Source organism: Antechinus flavipes, chromosome X (genome assembly GCF_016432865.1).
Source record: "Antechinus flavipes isolate AdamAnt ecotype Samford, QLD, Australia chromosome X, AdamAnt_v2, whole genome shotgun sequence".
NCBI lineage: Eukaryota > Metazoa > Chordata > Mammalia > Dasyuromorphia > Dasyuridae > Antechinus > Antechinus flavipes.
The window spans coordinates 27,823,228-27,835,700 of record NC_067404.1 but is presented as its reverse complement, the minus strand read 5'-3'; the positions used below and the strand labels follow the sequence as shown (position 1 = coordinate 27,835,700).

General features: G+C 36.5%; 1 long non-coding RNA gene across 1 annotated transcript in view; it reads left to right on the top strand.

Annotated features, from left to right (window-relative positions):
- LOC127542574 (uncharacterized) overlaps positions 1-12,473 on the top strand; it is a 202,055-nt gene that overhangs the window by 182,528 nt on the left and 7,054 nt on the right. The window contains exon 3 of the long non-coding RNA XR_007948723.1: positions 8,130-8,188. This is a non-coding gene — a long non-coding RNA (uncharacterized LOC127542574). The remainder of the gene's footprint in view (positions 1-8,129; positions 8,189-12,473) is intronic.

The following is a 12,473-nucleotide window of genomic DNA, read 5'->3' as shown; positions in this document are numbered from 1 at the left end:
CTGTTCTTAAGGACAGTTTTTATACTGTAAGCACCTTAGGGTATACTTCGTATCCTAAATATTGAAAAGGAGCATGTCTTTGAATTTTTTCTTCAGCTATGTACAATTTGTAGTATCTTAGTGTTTCTATGGTTTTTTGTAGACATGCTTCTAACATTTGTTCCTCAGGTGCACATCCCCATATATCATCCACATAATGTAATAGCATAACTTTTGGAAATGCTTTTCTTACTGGAGCAAGAGCAGCAGCAACATACATTTGACACATAGTGGGGCTGTTTTTTCATTCCTTGTGGCGAAACTGTCCATTCATATCTTTTATAAGGCTCAGCTAAGTTAACACTGGACACTGAAAAGGCAAATCTTTTCATATCCGCCTTATCCAGAGGGATAGAATAGAAATAATCCTTAATATCTATGACCCAAAGAGGCCATTCTCTAGGCAATTGAGTAGGAGATGGAAGTCCAGGCTGAAGAGTTCCCATAGTTTCCATCTGTTCATTCACTTTTCTTAAATCAGTGAGCATCCTCCATTTCCCCGATTTCTTTTTTACAACAAATACTGGGGAATTCCAAAGACTTAGAGAAGGTTGTAAATGTCCTTGTTCAAGCTGCTCCTGTACTATATCTAATAAGGCCTGAATTTTATCGCTACCTAAGGGCCACTGTTCTGTCCACACTGGTGTATCAGTTTTCCATTGGATAGGAACAGGTGAAAGTGTTGGCAGGCCTTCAACAGCAGCTCTGCCTAAAAAAAGAAGTACTCATTTTTAACCCTAATTGCTGTAAAACGTCTCTTCCCCACAGATTGATGGGGATTTTTTCAAGTATAAAAGGAGTAAAAACTGTTTTGCCTTCAAAAGTCCATCTCATAGGGGCAGCACTAACTTCAGCCGCTATTGATCTTCCTACTCCAGACATGTAGGTGTCTACTTTAATCTTTGGCCAGTGACTGGGCCAATTGGCACCTCTAACAACTGTACAATCTGCACCTGTGTCTACCAATCCTTCCAATGGTAGGCCATTTATATAGATCGTGAACATAGGTCGGTCAGCTATTACAGCTGCTGTCCAGTATATTCCTGGATTTTGTGGTTTGGAGCCAGAATCTCGGTGACTATCACCAGGTTGCTTGTTAGGATTCTGTATGAGTAAACCTGATGCTACTACTTCTCCTGGGTGATAAGTCATGCATTGTCTACCTGTATTAGTGACTGGGATATTATCTACACATTCCCCAGTTTCCCACATCAGTGTGTGGATGGACATTGTTTTGTACGTACTCTCAGGAGGAGAAATGGTCAAGCCTACTGTGCCTGGAGGCAAGGGATCCATAGGCTGGAGAGGAACAGATTTCACCTCTCCAGGGGGTATCTCAGTTGTCCCAGCTGCATACAGCTCTATTCTCCCCAATTGTAATTCCCTTCTGCCCTCAGGTTGCTTCCTGGCTGGTTGATTGTGTAATCCCCTTCTCCATCATATGGCTTTCTGGCTGATTGGTCATGTCTGGGTACTGGACTTGTAGGCACTCTCTGGGTGCACCATTGGCTGCCATCATGCCCCAAGTGTTTTTTGCCTTGGGCCCTGAGGCTGGGCCCCTCATCCCATTTCCCTGAATCTGTCTACATTGAGGCCCAATGGAAGCCTCTGTTGCATTTTGGACATGGGGTATTGGGTCTTGTTCTCCCACCCTGTTTTCCCATTCTATCTCTATACCAACATTGAGCTTTCAGATGCCCTACTTTTCCACACTGAAAGCATCTACGAGTCTCTCTGGAAGTCCCTTGCCAGAAGGGACCCTGCCTTCCTATTTTTGGATTTTGGGAAGTCTGCATCATAGCCTGGCTATAAAAGGCACCTGTGCCTACTGTGGCACAGTATCTTATGAGCTCCTCTAAAGGAGCATCCTTGTGCAGTCCTAGTATAATTCTTCTGCAAGCCTCATTAGCATTTTTCTTAGCAAGTTGCCTTATCAAAATATCTGTTACTGCATTTTCCCCATTAGTTTTTGTGATAGCTGTCTGCAAACGTCCCACAAAATCAGCAAAGGATTCATTTGGCCCTTGTGTTATTTTTGTGAAGGCCTCACCCTTGTCATCTTTATTGTGGAGAGAAGCCCACGCTTTGATAGCATTAGCAGCAATTTGCTCATATGCTGCTATAGAATAATTAATCTGTACTACAACGTCTGCATAAGAACCTACACCTGTTAGTTGGTCACAGGTGATTGGAGTATGAACTCCACTTTGACTATTTTGTTGGGCTTGTATCTTACAGAGCTCACTATATTCAGAAAGCCACAACAAGTTTTGTCCAGGTTCTAAGCATACCCTTGCCTAGTCATTAGGGGTTAAGATTTCAAAAGCCAAATTCTGTAATATCTTAACATAAATTGATGTAGCCCCATAAAGAGTGCAAGACTTTTTAAGGTCTTTGAGGATTTCTATATCAAAAGGAGCGTATTTTCTACTTTCTTGACCTGAAGAATTAAACTGTTGAATTACAGGAAATATGTGGTGTTGAAATTCCGATACATCCCTCCCTTCCGCTTTGGCCTTAATTAGTCCCTTTTGCAATCTAGTCATAGGAGCAGCTGGATGCTAGAGGGCAGGTGCTGTCACTGCCCCCTCCCTCCCCCCCCACCAGCCACTACCCCTCCTCCCTCTATCCCAGAGGGTGGAGTTGATGGAGGAGAGTCAATTACCTGCTCCTTAGGTGGGGCTGAAGCTGCCTCAGATTCACCAAACCCTTGAGCCTCACTTAAGTCTCCATGTCCTGTGGGGATATGGCCATTAATCTGTTCTTTGTCTTCCTCCTTTATCTCAGGTTTCCCCATTTGGCTATTCCTAGAGTTTTTTCCTTTTCTTCTATAACTTATACGGTTTCTTAAGGCCAACTGTATGATATTGTATAAATAGAATGCCTAGATGGAAATTGAATGAGGACTGTTTTCATTGTAATATGCGGAGAGCTGTTGCCCAATTAATGTCCATTATCTGGAGAGATTTGCTCTTCCTCTAAGAACCAAGGGGAGGTGCATTTTAATGTAGCCAGAAGTCTAGATGTCTGTTCCCAAGTTATAAGTAGCTCTTGATCTTCTATCAGCTTAAGCAGGCTTTCTACAGTGTCACTCCGGGGTGGGGGTGGAGGATGGAGAATCTTTAGCTAGCATCTGTCCCATTTCGGCCAAAAAAGGTTACTAGTTTAGTCTCTAAGAAAATAAGTTCCCTGTTTGTCACTGGAGACTTCTTCAGTGAAAGTAGGGTCCTTGGTTCCCATGCTTGGGCGCCAAATGTGATGACCACGTATGTAAAATCAGCCGGAGTCAGGAATTCAGGTTAAAGGAAAAATCTTCATTCTTTATTCTCAGTAGAGGTGAAGAAGGATTGCGATAGCAATATGGGCAGCTGTGACAGGAAGCCAGCCAGCAGTCTCTCCTTCCACTTCCCTTTCCACTCCCCTGCCTCCACCCACCAAAATCGTCATTTCCTATACAACACATCAGGACTTGCACAAAGAGTGGGTGGGGGCCATTCTTTCTCCAAGCATATATATTAATAGAGTATAGTCCAATTACTATTTAGCCTCATGTGCTTGGGACCTCAGTGCCTCAACTCAAGCCTCAGCCCATTACAAGAGATGGGGATGATTTTATAAAAACCACTCCTTCCTCTATCACTGTAAAAGTTTCTAGTTGGCTTCTTATTTATTACTGATAATCTTTCCCTACACCTTCCCATTCTTCTCTACCCCACCCATAGCTTTCTAGTATTGTTCCCCTGCCCCCTCCCAACACACATTGAGCAGATAAATTAAAAGCAAAAATAGAACCCTCAATATATAACTGTGTGGTCTGGCAAAACAGATTCATAGATTGACCAAGTCTAAAAGTATGTCTAGCTCTGTATTTTACATCATCTCCATTATGTTGGGAGGTGAGCAGCATGCGGCATCTTTACCCCGTAGATCAGAGTTGTTGTTACACAGTCATTTTGGTCACGTGCAACTCTTTGTAACCCCATTCAGGTTTGGTGGTGGTGGTGGTTGGCAAAGATACTGGAGTGGTTTATCATTTCCTTCTCTAACTCATTTTACAGATAAGAAACTGAGGCAAGTAGAGTTAAATGAGCTACTCAGCATCCTATAGTTAACAAGTGTCAGAGGTCACATTTGAACTCAGAAAAATGAGCCTTTCTGACTTCAGGTCCAGCATTTTGTCTACTGTCACCTAGTCTTGATCAGTTCTAGAATTTTACAAAGTTGTTTTTCCCAGTTTCCTCTGAAATGATTTTTTTAGTCCTTTCTAATGTCACAATACTTTTCCTTTCCACAGTTTGCTTATTCCCTAATAAGACATGCTTTTATTTTCCCAGCTTTGGCTGCTATGACAAAAGCTGCAAGAAACATTTTTAAGTTCTTTTCTTTTTTTTTTAATGTACTCTCCTTCACAATGATTAGTTCACATATAAGAGCCTGGGTTTTATGAACTTTGTCACAGAATCTGGTGTACTGTCTCTTGTATTAGCTCTTATTTTTACTTGGAATTTTTAAATGTACAGAGTAGAATTGCTTCTTTTAAATTTTTATTATTAAAGTTTTTTACTTTCAAAACATATGCATAGGTAGTTTTTAACATTCACTTTTGTCAAACCTTATGTTCCAGTCCCCTAGACTGCAGATAATCATATATATGTTAAATGTGTGCAATTCTTCCATATATATTTCCACAATTATCATTCTGCACAAAAAAAAATCAGATCAAGAAGGAAAAATATGAGAAAGAAAATAAAATGAAAGCAAAGAACAACAAAAAGAGTGGAAATATAATGCTGTGATCCAGTCAGTGGAATTGCTTCATAAAAATTTCTAAGACATATTTTAGTAGTATCTTGTGTTTTATTCTACCTAATTTCCCTGCCCTCAACCCTTGCAGAAAGCATTCTCTTTATATAAAATACAGAAAAAAATATATGTATCTATATATTAGTAAAACTAGTCAAAATGTGGATATATGTACTGCATGATTTCATATATATAATGGGTATTATATTTGTTGCCTTCTGAGTAGGTGAGGGAAAAGGGCCAGAGGGAAGAAGAAAATTCAGAACTGAAAATAAAAAATGTTCAAAAATTAACCAATCCATCAAAAAACTCATGTTTCATACCCATAGTCTTCTACTTCTGCAAAGAAGGGAGAAGAGGTACTTTCTCTTATTTTTTCTTTGAAGCTATGCTTGGTCATTATAATAATATAAAATTTAGTTTCAATGGTTTGGTTTGATCTTTCCATTTGTGCTATTGTAGTCATGCCTATTATTTGTTCGATTCTACTTATTTTACTTTGCATTAGTTAACTTTAGTTTTCCAATGCATCTCTGTGTTGATCTTATTCATCTTTTCTTATAGCAGTGTAATATTCCATTACAGCCATGTACTAAAGTTTGTTGAGCTATTCCTCAATCAGTGGACATGTACCTAGTTTTCAGAGTTTGGCTACTTTAAAAAGAAAGTCATCATAAATATTTTGTATACAGAATGACTTTCTATTTGTCATAGACTCTTTTGGGAATCTCTGAGTTGAAGGGTATGGAGAATGTAGTCCATTTCTTAGCGTAACTATAAAATGCCTCTTCAGAATGTTTGGGTCAATTCACATAGCTGAACTTCCAGGGCATTATTGTGTCCATCTTTATGTAACCCGTTCTAACATTGACTATTCCCATCCTTTGTCATTGTTAATTTGCTGAGAGTGAGTTAACTTGAACAAATAACAGTGAAGAAAGAGGGCATTCTTTTTCTATTGCTGTGACTTTTGAGAAAACATCTAGTGTTTCCCCTTCATACGAAAACCTTTTAAAATAATATTTTATGTGATCCTTTTATAGTATGGTTCATAGTATTATTAGTAGAAATTAGTATTATACTTCATCAAAAGGTTTTGTAAAAAAAATTAATATTATCTTGTGATTTGGGGTGTTTTTATTTTAATATGATTGTGTTAACTGTTTTATTAATGTTGAATTATCCTTGCATCTTTGCATTTGAATGAACAAACTTTTGATCATAATGATTTAAAAAAATAAGTTGCCATAATATTTTTGTTAGGATTTTATCTAAAATATTTGTTTGCTATTCATTACCAATATTTATTTATAGTTCTCTTTCTTTGCTTTAGTCTTCTTTTAGACACTGGAACCAGATTTTTCTCACAAAAAGTGTTATATGGTGTTTGCTTTCTCATTTATTGAGATTAACTATGGGTAACTATGGGTTTTAATTTTTCCTTAAGAGTTTGATAGAAATTTGGTGTAAAGCCAGATGGCTCAGTATTTTTGTTTACCATAGGGAAATCCTTTATAACTAGTTCAATTTCCTTTTCTATAAGAGGATTATTTAATATACCTATTTTGCATTCTGTTAATTTGGATATTTTTACATTTTTATATGTAACCCTTTTTTTCCTTTGTATTGTGGAATTCTGCAGAATTGTTGTTCTTTAATCACTTACAACTCTCCTTGACCTCATTTGGGGTTTTCTTGGCAGAGAAACTAGAGTGGTTTGCCATTTTTTTTACTAGCTCATGTTAGATATGAGGAACTGAGGCAAAGAGGGTTAAGTTATTTATCCAGGATCACACAGCTAATAAGTGTCTGATGTATAATTTGAACTCAGGGAGATGAATCATCTTGACTCCAAATCTAGCATTCCATCTAGCTGCACTGGATTCTGCAGAATAGATTATGATAATTTTTAAAAGTCTCTTCTGTCTTTATGATTTCATCCTTCTCATTTTTATTTTTTCCATCTTCTTTTTTAAAAGATTATTTATTTATTTTTTTAGCGTGCATTGCTTTATAAATCAGCTTGGGAGAGATGAAAAAAAAAACAGAAAAAAAGAAGTGAACATAGCACGTGTTCATTCATGTGCTTTTTCTGGACGCAGATGGCATTTTCTGTCCAAAGTCTATTGGATCTTTGAATCACTTAGAGGAACCAAGTATTTCATGGTTGATTATCACACATTCTTGCTATTATTGTGTACAATATTCCTGGTTCTCCTTGCTTTGCTCAGCATCAGTTCATATAAATCTTTCCAGGCCTTTCTAAAACCATCTTGTTCATCAGTTTTTATAGAACAATAATATTCCATCTTCTTCATTATCACAGCTTGTTCAACCATTCCACAATTGATGGGCAGCTACTCATTTTCCAATTCTTTTTTTATTTTAATGTAATTCTTTTTAATTTAATGTAATCATCGTTGTCCATTTTGTCTTTTAAAATGTTCTCTAGTTCTTCTTTGGTCATACATTCCTCCCTTCTCCAAAGATCTGATGGGTAAATTAGCCCTTGTTATCCTAATTTGTTTATATTATCATCCTTTATGCCCAAATCATGTATACCTTTTGAGCTTATTTTGGCATGTGGTGGGAGATGTAGGTCTATTCCAAGTTTCTGACATCATTTTTCAGTTTTCCCAGCAAATCTGGTCAAATATTTAGTTCTTATTCCAAAAGGTGGAGTTGGGGGGGGGTATCTAGATTTTTATAGGCCTTGATCTTTGTATCATATGTATCTAATCTATTCCAGTGATCCACCACCCTATTTCTTGGTACCAAATGGTTTTGATGACTGCTGCATTAAAATATGGTTTTAGGCTTGGTACTGCTAAGGCACCATCCTTTGTATTTTTTTTTCTTATTAATTCCCTTGATATTCTTGACCTTTTATTCTTCCAAATAAATTTGGTTATTTTTTTCTAAGTCTATAAAATAATGTCTTGGCATTTTTAGTGGTATGACACTGAACAAGTAGACCAATTTAGGCAGAATTTTCCTTTTTATCATTATCTTGGCCTACCCATAAAATAGTTGATACTTTTCCAATTGTTTAGATCTGACTTTATTTGTGTGAGAAGTGTTTTATAATTGTGTTCAAATAGCTCTTGGGTTTGTCTTCACACATAGATCCCCAAATGTTTTAGTTTGTCTACAGTAATTTTAAATGGAATTTCTCTTTGTATCTCTTGCTGATGGGCTTTGTCAGTAATATATAGAAATGCTGATGATTTGTGTGGGTTTATTTTATATCCTGCAACTTTGCTAAAGCTGTGAATTGTTTCCAATAGGTTTTTGGATGCTTTTCTCGGATTCCCTAAGGATATCATCATATCATCAACAGCAAAGAGTGAGTTTTATTTCCTCATTGCCTATTCTAATTTCTTTAATTTCTTTTTCTTTTCTTATTGCCAAAGCCAGCATTTGTAGTACAATGTTGTAAAACAATGGTGATAATCAGCATCCTTGTTTGACCCAGGAACTTATTGGGAATATGTCTCTCCATTGCAAATAATGCTTGCTGTTGGTTTTAGATAGATACTGCTTATTATTTTAAGGAAAATTCCTTTTATCCTAGTGATCTCTAGTGTTTTTAATAGGAATGAGCACTTTATTTTGTCAAAAGCTTTTTCTGTATATATTGGGATGATCATATGGTAATAGTTTTCCTGAAATTGATCCAGTCCTGCAGTCCTGGTATATATGACGTGGTACAATTATTCAGCATGTATTATTCTGCTGATAAGTTGTTGTAATTTCTTTGCTAATATTTTATTTAAAAATTTTGCATCAATATTGATTAGGGAGTGTTCTATAATTTTCTTTCTCTGCTTTGGCACTTCCTGGTTTGTGTATCAGTACCATATTTGTGTCACAGAGGAATTTGACAACACTCCTTCTTTACCCATCTTTTAAAATAGTTTCTATACTATTGGAATTAATTGTTCTTTAAGTGTTTGGTAGAATTCATTTGTGAATCCATCTGGCCCTGGAGATTTTTTTCTTAGGGAGTTCATTAATGACTTGTTCAATTGCTTTTTTAAAAACGGGACTATTTAAGTAATGTATTCCTTCTTCTGTTAACCTGGGCAATTTTTACTTTTGTAAATATCCATCCATTTTGGTTAGATTGTCAGACTTGCTGCTACGGAGTTGGGCAAAATAGCTCCTCATTATTGCTTTAAATTCTTTGTCACTGGTGCTAAATTCAGCCTTTTCATTTTTGATCCTGGTGATTTGGTTTTTTCTTTCCTTTTTCTGACCAAATTACCCAAAGGTTATCTCATTTTGGGGGGGTTTTCAATAAAAGCAACTCTTAGTTTCTATTTTATTAATCTCTTCTTTGAGTTTCAGAATTTCTAATTGGGGGTTTTACTTTCTTTTTCTAGCTTTTTTAGTTGCATGTCTAATTTACTGATCTTTTTTTTTTTATCAATTTTATTGATGTAGCTACTTAGAGATATAAAAATTTCCCTAAAAATTGCTTTGGATGCATCCCATAGGTTTTGGTATGTTGTGTCATTATTGTCATATTCTCTTGAATGAAATTATGCATTGTTTCTGTGATATATTGTTTTACCTACTCATTTTTTAAAAATTAGATTATTTAATTTCCAATTGAATTTTAGTCTATCTTTCCCTGGCCTTTATATAATGAATATAATTTTTATCACATTTTGTCCTGAAAAAGAAGCATTTACTATTTCTGCCTTTGTGCATTTGATTGTGAGGTTTTTATACTCTGACACATGGTCACTTTTTGTGTAGGTGCCATGGACTCCTTAGAAAATGTATTCCTCTCTGTCCCTATTCAGTTTTCTCCAGAAGTCTATCATATCTAGGCTTTCTAGGATCCTGTTTACCTCTTGGTTTCTTTCTTGTTTATTTTGTAGCTACAATTGTCTGTTTCTGAGAGGGAAAGATTGAGGTCCTCCACCAGAATAATTTTGGTGCCTATTTCTTGCTGTAATTGGCTTAACATCTTCTCCAGAAATTTGCCTGTTCTACCACTTGGTACATACACATTTAATATTGTTCCTATTTCATTATTCATGGTATTCTTTATCAAGATGTACGTTCCTTTCTCATCTCTTTTAATAAGATCTATTTTCTTTTGCTTTATCTGAGATCAGAATTGCTACCTCTTGCTTTTCTTTTACTTCAGCTGAAGCAGAATAAATTCTGTTTCAGCCTTTTACCTTCAATCTATGTGTCAAATGTGTTTCTTGTAAACAACTTATTGTAGGATTCTGTTTATTTATTTATTTTTTAATCTACTCTGCTATTCGATTCCCTTTTATGGGAGAGTTCATCCCATTCAGATTCATAGTTATGATTACCTCCATCCTATTTTTCTCCCCTGTATATACTTTGGTTTTCTATTTCCACCCTGTATTCAATGTTGTTTTTTTTTTTTTTACCCACCCCACCTATACCTTTTCCCCCTTCTCTTACTTTTTACCCTAGTGTTTCTGCCCTCCCTTCTATCCTGACCCTCCCTTTTCTTTTCCTCTTTATCCTCCTCCTCCTTCTTTATAGGGTTAGATAAATTTCTATATCCAAGTGAATGATTGTTATTCCCTCTTAAAGCTAAAACTGATGAGGTCAAGCTTCAGATAGTGCTCATCCCCTTCCCTCCTCCATTATAATAGGTCTTTTGTACTTCTTCATGTGAACTAATTGTCCCATTATACTTACTCTTTCCCCTTTTTCCAGTACAGACCTTTTTGCATCCCCAAATGTCTTTTTCTTTGATGTCATCACATCATAGATCATTCATAAACTACACCCTCAGTCCATGTGAGCACCTCTCTGCCCCATTGACAGATACAGTTCTCAAGAGTTACAGATATCTTCCCATCTAGGGATGTAAACAGTTTAACTTTTAAATTATGTATACTTTCCCCCTGTTTACCTTTCTGTGCTTTTCTTGAGTCTGGTGTTTGAAGATTAAATTTTCTGTTGACTTCTGGTTTTTTCAATAGAAATGATTGAACGTCTCTTACTTCATTGAAGCGCCATCTCCTCTCCTGAAATATGAAGCTTGGTCTCTCTGGGAGGTCAATTCTTAATTATAACCCCAGGTCCTTTGCCTTCTAGAATATGGTATTGTTCCAGTCCCTTTAATTTTTTATTGCAGAAACTGCCTTATCCTTGGTAATCCTAACTGTTGCTTTTTGGTATTTGAATTGTCTTTGCCTGGAAGTTGGGAGTATTTTTTCCCTTGGAATTGTTTTTTGGAGTTTCACAACAATGTTTGCTCTTTCCAGAGGTGATTGATGGATTCTTTCAATCAGCATTTCCCACTCTGTTTCTAGAATATTGGGGCAATTTTCCTTAACGATCTCTTCTAGAATGCTACCCTGGCTCTTTTTTTGGTCATGGCCTTCAGGTAGACCAATAATTTTTAACTGTCTCTTTTGGATCTATTTTCCAGGTCAGCTGTTTTTCCAATGAGGTATTTCACATTTTCTTCTACTTATTCATTCTTTTTAGTTTGGTTGACTGATTCTTGATGTCTCATAAAGCTATCAGCTTCTATTTGTCCTCTTCTAATTTATAATGTGTGATTTTCTTCAGTTAGCTTTTGTATCTCTTTTTCCATTTGGTTTAAATTTACTGTTTAAGGAGTTGTTTTCTTCAATTTTTTTTCTGTCCTCTTTCAAGCTGTTAACTGTCTCACACATACCTCTCATTTTCTCTCTCATTTTTCCTACCTCTCTTTATTTGCCCTTTAAAGTCTTTTATGAGAACTTCCAAGAAGCCTCTGGGCTTCAGACCAATTCATATCACTCTTCGAGATTTTCTCTGTGGACATTCTATTCTTGGGCTGCCCTGACCATAGCTTTCTATGGTCAAGATTCTTTTGTTTCTTGATCATTTTCTTTCCTTTTCTTTTAGTATTGCCTCTTTTTTTCTTTTAAGGTGGAGCTCTACTCCTGGCGTAAAAGTGGTGCTGTCCCAAGCTTCCTGTATAGCTTTGAGCCCTGGTTTTGAGCACAGGGGTGCATTGCATTTGTAGAGGGTAGCTTTGCCTGTTCTGTTTGGGAAACAGTCTGCTTTCCCAAAATTTGCCTCCTGAGCTGGGACTGGAAGCTGCCCCATTGATTTGCTACTCAGTTGAGCCAGAACTGAGGGCCTTAGTTGCTGGTTTGCTGTGATTAAGACCCTCTCAACCACTTTCCCAGAATCTGAGCTGTGCCAAACACTGTTTTTAGTCAGTGAGATTGACCTTTCTTGAAGTTTTTTCAGTCTATTTTGAGCTGGAAAGTGGTTTCATTCTGTCGGATTGTTGGAGGCTTGGTTTCATGTGGTTTTCAAGGGAAACTAAGAGAGCTCGAGCAGCTTCCTGTGTTTACACTACTATCTTTGCTCCTATGGCTGGCTCTCTCTCTGTCTCTCTGTCTCTCTCTCTCTCTCTCTCTCTCTTTTTAAATCAGATTGACCAAAGGGTTATTATCAATTTTGTATTTCAAAAATAAGTATTTTCCCAAAAAATCAGGTTTGAGTTTTGTTAATTTTTTCCAGAGTCTTTGAGTTTCCAATTTGTTTATTTCTTCTCTAATTATCAATATTTTTTAGTTTTTTGCTTATTTGTTGGTGTCCTATTTCTGAAGTTACACATTTAGTTAATT